Source organism: Branchiostoma lanceolatum, chromosome 16, assembly GCF_035083965.1.
Source record: "Branchiostoma lanceolatum isolate klBraLanc5 chromosome 16, klBraLanc5.hap2, whole genome shotgun sequence".
NCBI classification, from domain to species: domain Eukaryota; kingdom Metazoa; phylum Chordata; class Leptocardii; order Amphioxiformes; family Branchiostomatidae; genus Branchiostoma; species Branchiostoma lanceolatum.
Genome location: NC_089737.1, coordinates 347,761 through 365,565, shown reverse-complemented (window position 1 = coordinate 365,565; position 17,805 = coordinate 347,761). Strand labels below are relative to the sequence as shown.

The window sequence follows — 17,805 nt, the reverse complement described above, 5'->3', positions numbered from 1 at the left end:
TTCATATGTTAATCAAACCGGTTCACCTCGCAGATTAGAGGCACTATGTCGTACAATGAAAATACCTTGTTCTTTTCTGTTTGGTGCGTCGGTCGCTTCCTCGAACCAGAACTGTGTGGTGCTGATCCCAGTTTCCTGGCCGACAGTTGTTGTCAGCACAGAGGACGTGGAGGTTCTCATCATACCAGCTTCATCGGTATTTTCTGCACCTAGTAACCAGCGAGAAATTACGGAGTCTTTTGTAGTTTTAGAGGACTGTATCTGTGATGAGGTGTATTGTTTACTCGTGGTAATATGACGTATTCAGAGAAATGTAGGCGGATAGAGAGTATATAATGGAGAAAATTTACATCAGTTTAGTGAAGCTCGGAAGAAAGAGAGAGAGAGAATACGGGCACTATTTATGAAGCACGGCTACTTTCCTTGGGTAAGTGCGTAAATCTCCAAGATAAGCAGCTGTACTAATGAACTCTTGTAATGGACACAATCCAGACGAAGGCAAGCACCGACACCCTCTTACATTATACCTGTACTAGCAGCAGCATTAAAACTTGACAAGAAGAAGAAACCAAACCTGTAGTGTGAAGGATTTCAGTCGGGTCGCTGCGATCGTACATATTGATTGCTGCAAGCCGGATAATGTACTTCGTCATTGGGGAAAGTTTCGTTATGTTGAATCCAGTTAAGACAGGGGGAACACTGTAAAGAGAGACGCAAAAGTCCTGATTGTAAACTACTTAAGGTATTTGCAAACCAAGGACATTCCTAATTCAAAATTACGATACTGAATCGCACAAATCTATATTTAAACCTTCCATCTCTGCAGTAGAGGTGTTGCCGTAATGTAGAAATAAGGGGATAAACAACAAACCTGGATTGTCTGCACGAGCGCAATGTGTGTGTGTGCGCGCGTGTGTGTGTGTGTGATGTGTGCCTGTGCCTCTGTGTGTGTGCCTGTGTGTGTTTGCCTGTGTGTGTTTGCCTGTGTGTGTTTGCCTGTGTATGGCTCTTGTATGACGATTACACTTGTTAATCAAACTTTAAACATGTCAATTCTTAACAAATATATAGGTTGGTTAGATTGTGGAATGCATTGAACAAAATCATTCGTATTTTGACATACCAATTTGCTCACCTAAACTGCACCTTTGTCAGGCTTGCAGATTCTGTTACCTCCATCTCATAGGAGACAACAGCTGCGACAGGTGGTGTCCACTCCACAAACATCCAGGAGGAGGAAACATTGGCAACTTTCAAGTTTGATGGTGGATCGGTACCTTTGTGATTAAAGGATAACTGTTAACGTTCAAGTATGTAAAGCGTTAACGATAGAAAGCATTGATAGACAATAATAAATTTCTTAAACAGGTGACATTTCTTACTTCTGTTTGTAAATACGTGAGTTATCAACAGCAAAATGTTGACGGGTAATGATTTTTGGCTTAGCTGTGCGACGTAGATTCACTACTTTTACCTGTTGTCCAAGTTGAAGCTATCGTTTTACTCCGCCCAAACCTACTGACTGCCGTCAAGCTGATGTAGTATCGGGTGGCAGGGGCTAGTCCTTGTAGTAGATAGTTATCGCTGTTACCAGGAAGAGTGACAACAAACAAGGATCGCCGTTTCCTACGTTGTTTTGCACTGCTATACACAAGTTCGTACCCTGTGAGCTTGGCTACCGGTGGGGTCCAGGATAGAGCTACGTCACTGTATCTGATGTCAGCTATCAACAGATTCCAAGGAGGGTCGGTCTCTGAGATTGAATCAAATATCAAATAACATGAGCACCAAGTTTGATGTCTTAATGACGCTTCACTCTAACCAAGTATTAAAGAAAAATAAACAAATATCAAATATTATAACAACATGATGACCAAGTTTAATGTGTTAAAGACGCTTAATTCCAGCCAGGTCTTAAAGAAAAATAGTGCAGAAAACATGTGATTCAACGAACAACTTTATCATGCACTGAACTGAAACTTGACATCCACTTGTCATGTTTCAAATTTCAAAGACAAAATTCAGTACAAAGATAAGTAAATGGTATTCACCTGTTAGTATGGTTACATTTGCTTGCGATCCCTGGACGTACAAACTGGCACAGGTTATCACCACCATGTACTCTGTCGCAGGGTTCAGAGTCATAAACACAGCTGAAGATGTCGACTCAGGCAGATGTAGCGTAGAAACTGTAATCATGGTTTCCTTGTCGATCAGTTGCGCCATGCACCCCATCACTAGAGCTCCAGCTGGCTGTACCCATTGGACATTGGCCGACATCGTGCTCACGTGATTAACACTGATGTTTGTAGGAGGTGGCATTCCTGTACGTATTTTGAATTCATTGGTGTTTTTATGTAGTTCGTAATGCAGGTCAGCCAATCAAGAGTTTCACATTTAGATAGTAGACAGAAGACAAAATAAACATTCGGATTGCGTGCAATTGAATTATTTTGGCCCTAAAATGACATAAGAATTGATAGGCCTCTGTGTATTAAGCAAAAAACAAACATGATTCATGGATTAGCATTTCAAGAAGATACATAAAAAGCATATATGGTCACCAGTTATACACTCTGTACTGGCGTTAGCGCTGTCATTCCACAGGCCGAACACGTGAACAGTGAGAGAGTACTGCACTCCACCCAGCAAATCGGACACTGTCACATTTGTGTCGTCACGACTCCGAACAATCGACATCAGAGAAGGCTGGTAGACTCCTGGAAAGAATATATATAACGTTATATTTATGGTTTGCACGCTGGAATACTCACATTGAAAAACAAGCCCAAAATGGGTATCCCTGAAGCCCAGGCGTGTGCGGGTTTAGTCACGAGTCATTACTTCCTGCATGTTTACAACACATCAAATGGTTTTAATATCCCCGTTTTTACAGAGATGAATTTATATGAATATATATGAAATCAGATTTAGAGACATGAAAGCACGATTTCAAAAATTAGGATGGACAAACTAACCTGATACAGGCATGTATGTAATGGTGTAGCCTTTGATGTCAGCGACAGGCTTGACCCATATCAGGGAGACAGAAGTTGTAGTTGCTAGGGAGCATGAAAGATTCGACACTGGAACGAATCCTGTAGATATTTCAAAGACAAGGAAATGAGGACGTTGTTTCCTTCGTCGAACATATAGTATGCAAATACACAAGAACACGTGCGGCTTCTTGCTACTTTAGACACGCCATTTTTTGACGAGTAAAGATCATTTAGACACATTAATCATACATTATTGTAGTGAGTTTATTATTATAAAGGCACAATGTAGAGATGATACATTTAGTACCATAAAGGCAATATGTTATTCACATCCTCCATCTAGTTGCATGGTGACTCAGCAGTACAAGTCATGTGTACATCATGTCTAATAATGATCTTTGTTGTTGCTGTTTGACATTTATTGTACCTTGTGCACTTGTCGTTCAAAAAATTATTAAGCAACATTTGGATATGCCGAAATTTCTACGAAATAAGATGCTACTACTGTTATTCACGGTAGCAAAATTCACGGTGTGAGAAAAATGGACAACTTCACGTGGCGGCAAATGCACGCTAAAAGTCACTGATGTTGTGGGGAAGGATGAGTATTGCGTTATACTAAGCGCTAGTTGTTGTAGAGAGATGTGGAGGGGAGCAAAAGACGAATTTTTTCACCGTGATGATAAGTTCGAGGTTCATAGATAAACATAACGTTACGGTAAAAAAAAACATGTGTACTGGTTATGTGGTAAAGACAGAAAATCACATCAGTCGTATCAACTGATTGAATCAGAACAGCGTGAATCTCACCTTCACAGGCAGACCGGCTGACGTTTAAGGTGTATCCAGTCGCACAGTAGCAGCTGAAGCTTCCAAGTGTGTTGTTACAGAACTGCTGACATCCTCCGTTTGAAGATTCACACTCAATAATGTCTGATAAAAAATAATTTGTGCAGTTAGCTTATCAATACTCATGGTGATGCATCATCTTTACTGGCGCAACAGAGCATAGCGATTTTCGTAATTTGTTCTGAAACTATATACAGTCTTTCATATAAAAGACAAGCGGGTACAAATGAATTAACCTGTCCATAAATGTATACAGACATGATAACGGAAGTGTTTAAAATGCAGTTACTGTGCTTAAAAACCCTAAAGATTACAGACATTAGAACTTACCATCACAGAAGAACCCGTCAATTCCCAGGGTGTAGCCAGCATTACAGGAACATCTAAAACTGCCGATGGTGTTGTTGCAGTTCTGCGCACAGCCGCCATTTGCAGTTCCACACTCATCTATGTCTGTGATGGAATGGATAACTCTAATAACACGTTATATATGTCGGAATATTCCCGATCGGTCTCTGGAGACCCTTTGACAATGTGACTGATCGCATGGACCCAAAGAAGTCTGAGTTACACAACATCTTGCGCCCTCATCGGGAGCTTTTGGCCATACATGTTTAACACGAGAGGACCATTCCCCTTCCCAGAACTACCAATAGGAGCTCAGGGTTCTTTATCAATTTAAAAATCAGTCCAATAGGAGCTCATGATTTGCTGTCAGTGAATGACCAATGAAAGGGCTGCTAAACACACAGTGGACATTTACCTTAAATATGAGTCACCACAGAAGCATATTAATTATAGATGAAACTTTGTGCTAAGTTACCTACCGTCACATGCGAACCCGCCGGCATTCAGTACGTATCCAATGCTGCAGTTACATTGAAAACTTCCATTGGTGTTGTTACACATCTGCTCACATCCACCATTTGTTATGCTGCATTCATTGATATCTAAACAAAGACGAGAATAGATTAGATAAACTTTAGAAAACCACCTTTGGTATTGAATTATCAGTAAACCTACCGAATAAAGAGTAAATTCACCGTTAAATTCTTACAGTATATCTTTCAGCATAAGAGGCATCTAAACATGATAGGAAACATAATGCATATTCTATAACTAAGGTCTTTACCGTCACAAGAAAACGCATCAGTATTCAGGCTGTAGCCGATTCCACAGGAACACTGGAAACTTCCAGCAGAGTTGGTGCACGCCTGATCACAGCCGCCGTTTGCAGCGCCGCATTCATCTACGTCTGAACCGTTCAGAAAACAACGTAACAGTTTGTAACTTAACGTGTATCTTAACCCGTAGGTTAAAGTGATTACAAACGAACTTACCGTTGGCAAACGGACATTGAGTTTCCATGAAATCAACGAGACGTTTTTGGAAAATAAGAAAGAAGAGTATGCCCTGTCTGATATATTGCCGTATTGTCCGGTTAGAGAAGAGGATGTGAAAGCATAATTTTGTTAGCTTACCGTCACATAGAAATCCACCCCCATTTAGACTGTAACCAAAGGAACAAGAACACTCAAAGCTTCCTCTAGTGTTCGTACAACTCTGGTCACATCCGCCATTTGCGGAGGCACATTCATCCACGTCTGTTGGAAGCAATAGAGAAAAAGTGCGACTTAGACACTGGACGTACCATGTAACTCACTCTGCTTTATCAGTGGCAGTATCTTCAACTCGTGGTAAATCTTAGCAGAAAATCATGCTTAACAATAAACTTTCGGGCAGTTCATCTCCGGATCTCAATCTCCTTGGCGTAACTTCCAACGACAACCCTATATTGACGCGTTGGGTATCTAACTCCAAATGTTTTGAAGCAACCCTTTGAAAACGACCATGTTGAATCTAATACCTTCGAGTTCCATCTGTAGCCATTTTAAATATTCCAAGAATGAGAGCAGTGATGGTAATGTTTTTGTTGTTTTGCGGTAAAGAGTATTTCTTGTTTGGCATGCCACCTACGCTGACGTACTTTGTAACAGAATAACTCAGAATTGATACAATATTGTACGATAGACAAAAAACAAATCATGCGTCAATAGCAAATTTTGATTTTTAAGTGGTATTCGTTTATTGTTATACGTTTCTTGACAATAAGTACACGAGAGTAAACATAACTTATCATGGAAATATAAAGTATCCATAGCAAAAACCATACCGTCACATAAATATCCACCAACATTAAGGCTGTAGCCAGTCCCACAGAAACACTGGAAACTACCGATGTCATTGGTGCAGGTTTGCTCACAACCACCGTTTGTCACAGAACATTCATCTACGTCTGCATAGGACAAACAAAATTATCTCTCGTGAATCAGGCCCCGATTCCACTAGACGGCGATCACGCTGCGATTTCAATGGGCCATGAATATTTTTTTCAACCATTGACTTCCTACTTTGAATATGCATACGGATTATGTTGAGCTCTCCGTCAAGTTTTAGGTCGCAGCGCGAGCACATTCAGGCGGCCGTCTAAGTTGAATGGGTGTGTTACACATCCCTACCTTGGACTCGACTTGTATGGATTTTGAATAGTTTTAAAAGTTCACTTTCATATGAACAAACGGTATATAGTATATTAGAAATATGGTTCTATAGTAGAATTAACCTTACTGTCACAAGTAGAGCCATCGCTATTAATAAACGGAATTTGCTTAAAAAAGACATACCGGGCTTAAAAAACAAATATCTAACAGAATAACGAAGACAGTCGTAAGGAAAGCTGAAATTACAAATTTTCCATGGGAATTAACCTTACCGTCACAAGTAAAGCCATCGCTGCTCAGGGTATAGCCAACACCACAGGAACACTGGAAACTCCCAATGGTATTTAAGCAGATCTGCCCACAACCTCCGTTCACAGTGGAGCACTCATCAACATCTGTATAGCAAAATGATAGTATGAATAAAAATACTATTTTTACACAACCAAGAGATCTATTCCACCGACGTTTCGGTGACCATCTGTCACTTTCTTCCAGGCAATTCTGACTGGTTCACATATATATATAGCAATGAAGCACAGGTGTTGCTGCTTATACATAATGAGATGCATTCCCAAACGCAAAATATTTACATATGTATTAATCACAGGAGATGACATCATGAGAAACAATCGTGCAATAGACTGGGACCAAGGTGATAGACAGAGAGGACAATAGACGTTAGATTAAGGAAGCTGTATGGATCAGGATATCCGCTCCAGTCATGAACCGTGATGAGGGGGGATATAGACTCAGTCACGTTTGGGACCGCATCCTTAAGAAATAGATGACAATCGTTGCATTGTTTATTGGTTATTGATCGATAGTTGTGCATGTGTTACACTTCTGTACGTTTGGGACCGCATAGTGATGTCATCTCCTGTGATTTGGACATATGTTAATATTTTGCGTTTGGGAATGCATCTAATTATGTATAAAGTTGCATTGCTTTGTGAATCAGTCAGAATTGCCTTGAAGAAGGTGACAGATGGTCACCGAAACTTCGGTGGAATAAATCTCTTGGTTGTGTAAAAAGAGTCCTTTATTCAGTGACTTACCAACCTGATGAAAATATTCACAAAATGAAAGTATACTACGATATTTTGTGTATATACTAGACAATCCCCATGCTTCCTTGGTGAAACACAATTCTAACTTTGAGCTATATGAGTATCACGAAACATCAGTCTCGACACGTAAGACACGTTTGTGTGCTGCTTAATATTTGGGCAGAAGCTTTCAGGAAAATTCGTAAAACAACGCAGTAAACAACGCAAAGGCATGGAATATATATTTCTTTAATCCTTTAATGTTACAAGATTATTGATATAGTAAGCTTCATTTTTTAGCACAAGGCTTTCAGTCTTTTGGAGTCATTGAGAAAAAAAGTAAGATGAGTACGTTGTTCTTTTTTTGAATGCAGATCGAAAAAAAAAAGAATTTTACCTATCTGTCTCTCTATGTATGTTTCTGTGTGTGTGTGTGTGTGCGTGCTTGTGTGCGTGTGTGTTTGTTTGTTTGTTTATCTGTTATCTTTTACCACCTTCTCTTCTCTGTATACTAGTGGGGTATTATAAATGTCTCTCACCGTCGCACATAAACCCATTCAAACTGTAGCCAGTTCTACAGGAACACAGGAAACCGCCGATGGTGTTGGTACACGTCTGGTCACATCTACCGTTAGCAACAGCACACTCGTTCACATCTGCAAGAATTCGAACAGACTGCACTGAAGTCATATAACTATTTGTTTTATAGTTTCATCCTGTCATGTACATCCCGCGTAGATATGCCGCGTCACGGGACGAACACGCGTAAGAACACGCCTGGCGTGCCGTGACTGTATACCTTGTTCGCTAAGGGTTTGGAATACAGTGTTAACGCTTTCCCATTTTATTTCTTTGAATATTTTTGGTCCGGCTGATGGCCGATAGATGATGATGATGATCTTTAAAAAAAGATAAGTTGGCGCAAACGAAATCTATGCACAGTCGTCTGAGATATATGTTAACGAGAGTCCGTCGGACACAACCCTCTATGTTATGATTATGGTAATTGTCTATAGGCAGTGGTAATTCCTCAGTTAAGAATGACACTTTCTTTTAAACCTAAATCCAATTATAGTCAAGATAGTTGTATACTTTAACACTAGACAGTAACCAAGGTAGCTTGGAAAGCGCGAGCCTACCAGCTGCTTGGAGAGTACCTAATTGGCCCAAGATTTTTATGGGTGAGACCGCTAGAAAAAGGACGTCTAAAACAACATATAGGTGGGCAGTATAATAGACTCTTTAGACGGTAACAATTAGCTCTGCTATAGATGGACTGTATAATAAACTCTTCGGACGATACAATGATTAGCGCTAGCCAGCTGAACGACGTCTAAATCAGAGGGCTATACCACACCACTATCAATATTGTGGTGTCTTTCACACTTTCTACATTTGAATACCGGAAAATACTGCTGAGGGCAAAAATTATCATGCATTATTGAGACCTTTACGACTAGTCGACTGCCGACATGCCAAAATACCAAAAACTGCAAAAACTTAGTTATATCTGTACACGTGAACACACAAACCAAGACGATTATATCGGTTGACTAAATATAATGGATTCTTACCGTCACAAGTGCGACCATCGGTATTTAGGCTATACCCAGCCCCACAGGCACACCAAAAACTGCCAATGATGTTGTTGCAAGTTTGCTGACAACCACCATTGGCAGAGGAACACTCATCGACGTCTGCATTAGAATAAAGAAAATAAGATCACACTATTATTGTACCAATATCATAAAACACGAGGTAAAGTTAACTGTCACGTACCTGCATGTACAATACTGACAATTCACAGTATTGAAATTCAATAGTCCTTAATGCAAAAGATCCAAATACAATGAAAACTAGAGTTCCACGAACACATTATCTTCGCCAAATAATCAAGGCTTATTAAGGAGAGTGATTAATATTTACATGCTTATCACCACCAGCAAATTTGATCATACACCATACCGTTTGAAAGTTACGATTTGGGGAGAATGAGGCCAGTCTAGATAGGGATAAAAAGCATTTGGTGGTACAGGACTAGTATATGTGTATAGTGTGCTGATATATGTTATAACTGGTCATCAAAAATATTGAAAGTTATGATTAGATGGTACAGTCAACATATATGAATAAAATAAATCTTTACTCCATATCATACACATTTTGCAAGACATACATGTGACTTGTTCATATGGTGCTAGGTAATACCTAGCAGTGGTGCAGTTTTGGTGCAGTGTACCCTCTTAGCAGAGGAGTGCTGGTTTTTGACATGTTTTTAGGTGCTTTTGTCAGGCTTTCTATTTTGTCCCCTTTCCGTTATGTCTCCAACCATGTGTTGGACACAAATGGCTAAACTGAACACGTTAAAAACCAACCGGACCCACACATCTGCTTGGAGTGTAGTGGGACTGTCCCAACTGTTTATTTATGTGCCCAATTCGTTTATTTATACTTCTAGGCAAGGCCTTCTGTTGACCTGTTAGCGGCAAAACACTGTCACACGGCCCATTGTGAAATGTACTTGGATTTACAAACTATCCTTACTAATTATGCAGATTAGCTCCTGTTTTCTATAATTATACATCGATTGTGTAAAGCACCATCTGAGCTCTCTACATACCAAACTTCACGACGATCTGTCAACCCCTTCTAAAGTTATTCATGTCCGAAGGTCAAAACAAAAACACCCACTGCAGTTCTAAACAAGCCGCTAGGGGGCCCAAACTTACAGAACTTACTTCTTGTGGCGTGAACTATCTACCATGCAAATATCATGACCATAGCACTTTCAGAAAATATGCCACTAAATTTTGAAGCTCCGCTGCAGTACCTTAGGTACTTGCTAGAAGGCCCATTATCGAACTTGACCTTCCTTTCCGTAAACCCTACCCATCCACTCATTATCATACAGATCCATCAACAGCTTCTTGAGTTATGTTGTCCACAAGAATTACACATCCACACAAAGCCCGCTGCAGTACCGACGGAAAATGCCAGGAGAACCATTTTTGAACTTGATCTCTGTTTCCACAACATCTACACACCTGCGAAAAATCATGAAGATCCATCAACGTTTCCGTCACTTTTTTCGCCTACATACAAACGCACAAAAATTAAAAGTCTGCTGCAGTACTGTTAAAAAACGCAAGGTAAACCATTTATGAAATTGACCTTCCTTTGCACAACCACTACACACCTACCAAAAATCATAAAGATTCATCAAAGGTTTCTTGAGTTACGCTCTTGACATACATACAGACCCACCAAACAGCTGGCTCAACCGAAAACATAATCTACCCCGAGTACTATAGTACTCGGCGAAGATAATGATTGTGAATCCAACTAAAAGAATTAACAATGAGGCTTTTCATCAGTTAAATATAGGGCGTAAAAACGACTTCATGATTCAATCCACACGAAGTTATATCTTCCAAAGAATAATTACCTAACTCCTAAAAGCATTAGATTTGATTTGATTTGATTTATTCGACTGTAAAAAGTACAGCCAGGGCTACCCAACTAGCCAAAGGCTATTACAAAGGGTTAGCCCTGGTAACAGTATTCATTACAAACGTTCACAAAGCACACCAAACAGATACAGAAAACTCCAAGCTAAAAACATAGAAGAATCAAAATTAACAAAAAAAATTCACAAAACTAAAGCGCCTAAGGTAAAAAGTGCACGAGACTAAATTATATATAAAATCGTTGACAACGCAAAGCTAAAACTTAGGTTTACATTACGTACTTGGTTATACAATACATATATCAAATATTTCAGTCATTATTTACAGAGTATTTGTTGCCGAGTGATGTGTAGAGTTTGTTTTTGAAGGAGCTGACGGTGAGTGATGTTCGGATATTACCAGGAAGAGAGTTCCACAGTGAAATCGCTCTACTAAGAAATGTTCTCTGGGATCTGGTAGTCTTGAACGCTGGAATAGTCAAGTGTTCACTGTTTCTAAAGGGATAGCGGGAGTTGGTGTCAGGCGCACGTGTTCGGGGCAGCAAACTTTGTAGATGCGGAGGGCAGCGTCCGTTCAAAAGTCTGTAGAGAGTCACAGTTGTGTGGATTTTGCGTCGGTACTGGAGTGACGGTAGTGATAGTTCGGTGTAGAGACTTTCGTATGAAGGATACGGTAGCCCAAAGTGGCCGCTGATGATTCTGGTGGTCTGGTATTGGACGGATTCCACAATCCTTTGATCGCGTTTGGTAAGAACAGACCAGACAACGTCTGCATACTCGAGGTTTGGCCTTACGATTGTCATGTATAGTCTGAGGAGGAGATCCTTCGGTATCTTCTTCCTCAGAGCACATAGCAAACCAGAAGATCGTCTAGCCTTTGTAGAGATGATGTCGATATGGTTTGACCAGGAGAGGGTATTTGTGAGGGTAACGCCGAGGTGTTTATGGCTGGTGATAACTTGCAATACAGTTCAACCTAGGGTCACGGGAGGAATTGGTTGTGGAACGGCACGTGTCGTGATGAACATAGCTTTGCACTTGTCTATGTTGGCTTCAAGTTTCCATTGAGACAGCCAGGTAGACACAGAGCTCAGGTCTCTGTTCAGTGATGCAACTACACGTTGGATAGAGTGATGGGAGGAGGACAGTGAAGTGTCGTCGGCGAATAGATTTGGTTGTGATTGTATACAGCTAGTGGCAAGGTCGTTGATATAGAGTATGAAAAGCGTCGGTCCGAGGACAGAACCCTGTGGTACTCCGGCTAGGGGAGACTTCCAGTCTGATGCCACACCCTGGATGACCACTCGCTGGCGTCTCTCGAACAGATAGCTGGGAAACCAGTTGTGCATGGATCCACTGATTCCATACGCTCTAAGTTTGGATAGCAGTCCTGCGTGCCAGACCTTGTCTAATGCTTTTCGAAGGTCAAGGAACACGCATCCTACAATCTCTCCGTCATCCATTGCTTCAGTCCATTCCTCTATTATTCGAGCCAGCTGTAGCGTAGTGTTGTCAAGAGGTCTGAATCCACTTTGATGGTCTGTCAGTATTTGATTGACATGTGCCGTTAGACGTTTGTTGACAAGGGTTTCTAGAACCTTTGATACAATGCTAAGTAGGAATATAGGCCTGTAGTTGTTTGTTAGGTGTCGGTTGCCGGCTTTGTGGATGGGGGTAACGTTTGCTTTTTTCCACCCCGAAGGAACTTGTCCAAGGAGAAGGGACTTGTTGTACAGCTGAGTTAGAGGTCCTGATATAGGATCTGCTACTAGGCGTAGGAGCTTTGGAGTGATATTGTCCGGACCACATGACTTTCCGATTTTGAGGGCACATAGTTGTTGTCGTACCTCGTCAACTGACAGCTGAAGTGAGTCAAGAACTGTTCCAGGGATGGCGGTAGGTTGGAATGTTGGGGTTGGGTCGTCTCTGGCAGGAAGATCTGTCTGTTGTATGAAGAAATCGTTTAGGGCATTGGCCTTTTCATCTGGTGTTTCTAGTATAACTGACCCGACTTGAAGTGCCGGGATACCCGTTGATGTCTTGCCCAGTGCAGATTTAGCATACGTAAAGAATCGCCTGGTGTTGCCACTCTCCACATCGTTGACAAGGTCCTCAATATATGCTGCCTCGGCCCTTCTTGTTAGGGAGGTCACAAGGTTCCTTTGTCTTTTGTAGGCAGCCCAGGCTACGTCTGTATTGACCCGTTTTGCTTTAGAGTGGAGACGGTGTTTTCGACGGATTGCTTCTTTGACTTGTTTGTTGGAATGTATCCATGGCGTTGCTGTTCTGGTAGTCGAAATTAGTTTGTGGGGGATGTGCTGTTTGCAGATTGCAATGAACATGTTATACCATGAATCCCAGATGTCGTCCATAGAGTCGAAGATATAATTAATGTCCCAAGGTGCGTTTTCCATGTGTTCATGAAGAGCCTCAATGTTTGCTTTGTCATATGACCACACGAGGCGTTTTCAGCTGGGCTGGCTTACTTTCAGATTAAGTGCGGTGACTGTTGATTGGTGGTCAGAGTCACCAAGAGGAGCCAAGGTGCCCGTCTGGTAACACATTGCTGGATGGGAGGTTGCAATCAGGTCAAGCAGGTTCCCTCCACGGGTCGGTTCATGAAGCAACTGTTCAAGTCCATGGTTTAGGAAAATATTTTCTAGTTGCCGGCCTGGGTTGTCAGTTGTGTTGCTGTTTAACCAGTTGCTGTTCTTCGCGTTAAAGTCGCCCAAGATGACTTTAACAGCCTTGGCTTGGTTGGTGGCTTGCTGCACTTGATCTTCAAAAAGACCATAGAACGTGTCATCTGAAGATGGCGGGCGATATGAACAGTTGATTAAGAAGTTGTTATTGGATTTTGTTATTTCGCACCAGATGGATTCTATGGCATCATTTTCTAGATCATTGCGCATGGCGCAGTACAAGAGATCACTGACATATATCATGACACCACGTCCGTGTCTGTTTCGATCTTTGCGGTACAACATGTATCCTTCCAGCTCTACATCTCTGTCTGCAATGTCGTCACTTAGCCAAGTCTCGGTAACGCATATAATACTAAAGTGCATTGAAGACGACCATGACCTGAGTTCATTTATCTTGGGTAGTAAGCTTCGAGCATTGAGTTGTACTATGGTCAGTAGGTTTTTTGACCGGGAGTTTGAGTTTAAGAACAGTTCCGCCATGTCTGACGTGGCATTAGGATATATATTATGGCCTGGCGTTGGAGTCATAGGTTGGGTTGTTACATTGTCTGTTACAGGTCGCAGGGACATGGCGCAAAAACAGAGGACAAGGAGCAAGAACCAGAACATTGTCGGTGGGTAGTCGAACATCTTGTCAGTTACTTAGCACCCTTCAGCTTCCTTCCTTTCTTCCGTTGGGAGGAGGAAAGAACAGCTTTTTTCCCTGGCATCTTGTGAGATACGCCAGATTTGTCGGAAGGGACCCCGGTAGCGGTCACATCTGACGTTTTTTCTGCTTCTTTCTTTACCTTTTTTCCGTTCGACTTTCCGTTTCGTCTTGACACAGTAGATTCAGAGTCGTCGGACTCGCTCTGGCTGGGTGAGAGAGGTCGTTTGGACCCGTTTTCATCGTCTGAGGAGTCATCCTCGCTGGGATCACCCGACTTGCTCAGAGTGAGCTGGGGACCCTCTGCTGGACGGGGATCTTTTGCAGTGTCATCAGACATCCACTCGTTGTCCTCTTCATCTGGAAGGGGCTGGGACTCGGGCGTATCTCCCACTTTCTTGGGGTGGGTCTGCGGTTTGTCGGACTGGAGGTCGTCGGCTGATTGGATAACCACCATGTCCTCCGTATCAGACGTTCGCTCGTTGCCTCCATCTGCTGGAGGAGGCTGAGACGTCGGGGTATTTCCCATCTCAGTGATATTTTCCTTCTTCTTGGGGCGACTGTCTTCCTGGGTCGAGGGGCTTTTCGTTTTCTTACTTGTAGTTTCACCGTGGGTTCCTGTCTCCTTTTCTGATCCTTTTTCACTCGATCCATTTGACACCTTCTCTGACTATTCGGCTTTACCTTGGCCCAGCTGGTTGTGATGTTCAGCCTGTTGGCAAAACTTAGCTGACACGCCCGAGCAGAGTGACCTTCCTGCCTGCAGATGTTGCACTTAATGTCTTTGTAGCAGTCAGCTGCATCGTGACCGATCTCAAAGCAGCGGGTACACTTGATGGCTGTACAGGTGGCGACAAAATGCTCGTCACTTCCACACCGATGACAGATACTTGGCTGTCCGTTGTACCTGAAGGTTACCAGTTCACTCCCAATCCGGATGGAGTTGGGAATGTGCTTGGTCATCTTCATCCGGTACTGCCTTGTGCCGTTCAGGATGTTGGGGAACCCTTGGTGCGCATGGGTCTGGAGTCGGCTGTCTTGCACTGAACCAAACTCGGTAAGGCGGTGACGGATAAAGTTGTCGTCCATTTCCACGGGTATACCGAGGGCCGTCACGATGGTCAAGCCATTACCGTAAGACTCAACATCCACTGTGGGGTCAGCCGCAAGCACTGGACTGATTTTGGCCAGACATGCTTGCGACTTGAAGGTAATTTCGCACGCCCCTCTGTGTTTGCGCTGGATCCCATCGATGTCTGTCGGATTCACGCCGTGTTTCGCCAGCAGATCAATCACATCGTTGAATTTGGCATCTTCCTTCTCGATGAAGGTAACTCCAGCACTTCGTTGCCTTGTAAATTTAGACAGAGTTGGCATCTTCAATGCAGGCGTTTAGCTAGAGAGCCTTAACAGGATACCAGATGTCGGGGGGTTACGATCGCTGGTCTGCGTGCTTGACCCTGCTAACGAGGGGAGGAGACGATACTGTGACAGCTGGGGTCGCGGTCCGCGTGCCTCGCCCTGCTAAGCAGGGGAGGGGACGCTTTCTTGACAGCCGGGAGATACCACTCTTATTGTTTTGCAGGGGTGTTGGCACACTAAACAAGCCAGAACAATTATATTTAGATGAAGAGCCGATCAGGAACGTATGATCAGAAGGACTAACCTAGGAAGCAGAAAACTAGAACGCAACACAACTGTTCTCGGCAGCCAGAAGCGGGGAATCAGGAGTTGTACTGCGAGCCGGTCCTGCAACGTGAGACGGGTGGGATGGAGGGCCTCGTGTGGCCGAGGCCAGTCCGAAAGAGGACGTCGGTGGTCGAAAAACGTCCACAGTTCAGTAAAAACTGAGTGTACGGACAAAGTTCAACCGCCTAAGGGAGCTCTACGATTTCAGAAACATTCCTCAACCGACATCACACCAAACGATCCAGCATATCCGCCAAAAACTGTTTCAGTCCCTGGACACAACAACATCCACTGTGGGGCGTTCTTGCGTTCTTGGGCGAAGATGGATACAATAATATGCAAGAACATGATATTATATGTCAATGTCTTACATAATCGAAGATGAATTTGTACAAACATATCTAAATATCGCCATACTGGGGTTTCCGTGTGTATGAAAATAGAAGTGGTTTGATAAGTCTTACCTTCACAAGAAAAACCATCGCCGGTTAGATTGAAGCCAGACATACAGGAACACTGGAAGGTGCCGATGATGTTGGTACACACATGGTCACAGCCACCGTTTACAGCCAAACATTCATCAATGTCTTTATTGATGCGTGAAGAACAAGACAAATAAAGGTTACTTGCTAATAACATTACGTTTAAATCTTCAGGGGACGGTTTTTCGATAACGTTTATTGAAGTAGATACAAAGATATGTTGATTAAATACGCAATACTGAGCTTAACATTAAACAGAAGGGGTTTATGACACCGAAATACAACACGTTCTAAACATATTTAGCAAAGATAGAATCATTTAATGAACATAACCGTCTACACAAAATAAATACCCTACTGATGGTATAGACCAACATCTTAAATCATAATTCCAGCTCTTGATCATTGACGCCAGCTGATAAAATCATACGTTGACTATAGCCACGATGACGTCGTAGTGAACATAGAAGCCACTTCGGAACTTAGGACGGCGGCTCGCTAAGAATGTTCTTTTGAGAAGCAAACGAAGCAAAAATTGTAACATGTTGCATCATTATCTAATCACGATGACTACGCACTGCTCGCTAATCAAATAAAGTTTGTCACAAGCCTCGGCGCCAGGTCCTGCAGCCAGTACCAATGTATTGTGAAAACATGTTAAACATATGTTTGACTTTTAAGTATATCAATAGATGAAATCCCACCGTTGCATGACGGGACGTTACTGCTCCAGGTTCCGTCTGCCTGGCAGGTAGATGTCGTATCTCCCACCGGATCATATCCGGGGTCACAGGTGAACCGTACCACGTCCTGGTAGAAGTTGGAGCCGCTTGACGCACCGTTCGCAGGTGACGTCAACACTGGACACTGCACACCTGAAATTTGTCTTCAATTGTTATATTTTCAAAATATAATGAAAATATGGAAAATGATTCCATACTAGCAACTACAAACGAAACAATAAATCCATTTTTAAGTATTTCCTTCAGCAAGTATATTATGTATGCGATATTAGTAATAGTGACGTGCGTAGTAAAGAGATAAGCGACCCAAATCTGCCTCCGGACCAAGAGGTTGGGAGTTCGATCTCGGCTGTGTCGCTTACTCGACATGAATGCTACTGAGAAGGGACACCGTTAATTATCTCCATGAAAAATGGAGATATTGTTTTTGGCGTGTCTGTGTGTGTGTTTGTGTTTGTGTTTCCGGACTCTTGTAGTCAGCATAACTCAAGAACCTCTTGATGGATTACAATGATATTTGGTATGTGGGCGGATGTTGTAAAGCCAAAGGTCAGGGTCGATTTTGGCCCCCCTGGTATGTGACCTTGGTACTGCAGCAGAACTTCAATTTTTGTATCTTTTGGCCTGGACGTGCTGTGGTCTTGATTTTTGGGTGGCAGATAGCTTGTGATTTAATAGA

The 17,805-nt window shown here is 42.5% G+C and overlaps 2 long non-coding RNA genes across 2 annotated transcripts; both read right to left on the bottom strand.

The window, feature by feature from the left end:
- Positions 1 to 2,569: 2,569 nt before the first annotated feature.
- On the bottom strand, positions 2,570 to 3,914 carry LOC136421847 (uncharacterized). The gene is made up of 3 exons (XR_010753521.1): positions 3,810 to 3,914; positions 2,979 to 3,098; positions 2,570 to 2,720 (listed from the first exon to the last, which is right to left on the bottom strand). It is a non-coding gene; the product is annotated as an uncharacterized lncRNA (long non-coding RNA).
- A 2,119-nt stretch (positions 3,915 to 6,033) lies between these two features.
- Positions 6,034 to 8,049, bottom strand: LOC136421848 (uncharacterized). The gene is made up of 3 exons (XR_010753523.1): positions 7,935 to 8,049; positions 6,622 to 6,744; positions 6,034 to 6,144 (listed from the first exon to the last, which is right to left on the bottom strand). It is a non-coding gene; the product is annotated as an uncharacterized lncRNA (long non-coding RNA).
- Between the last annotated feature and the right edge of the window lie 9,756 nt (positions 8,050 to 17,805).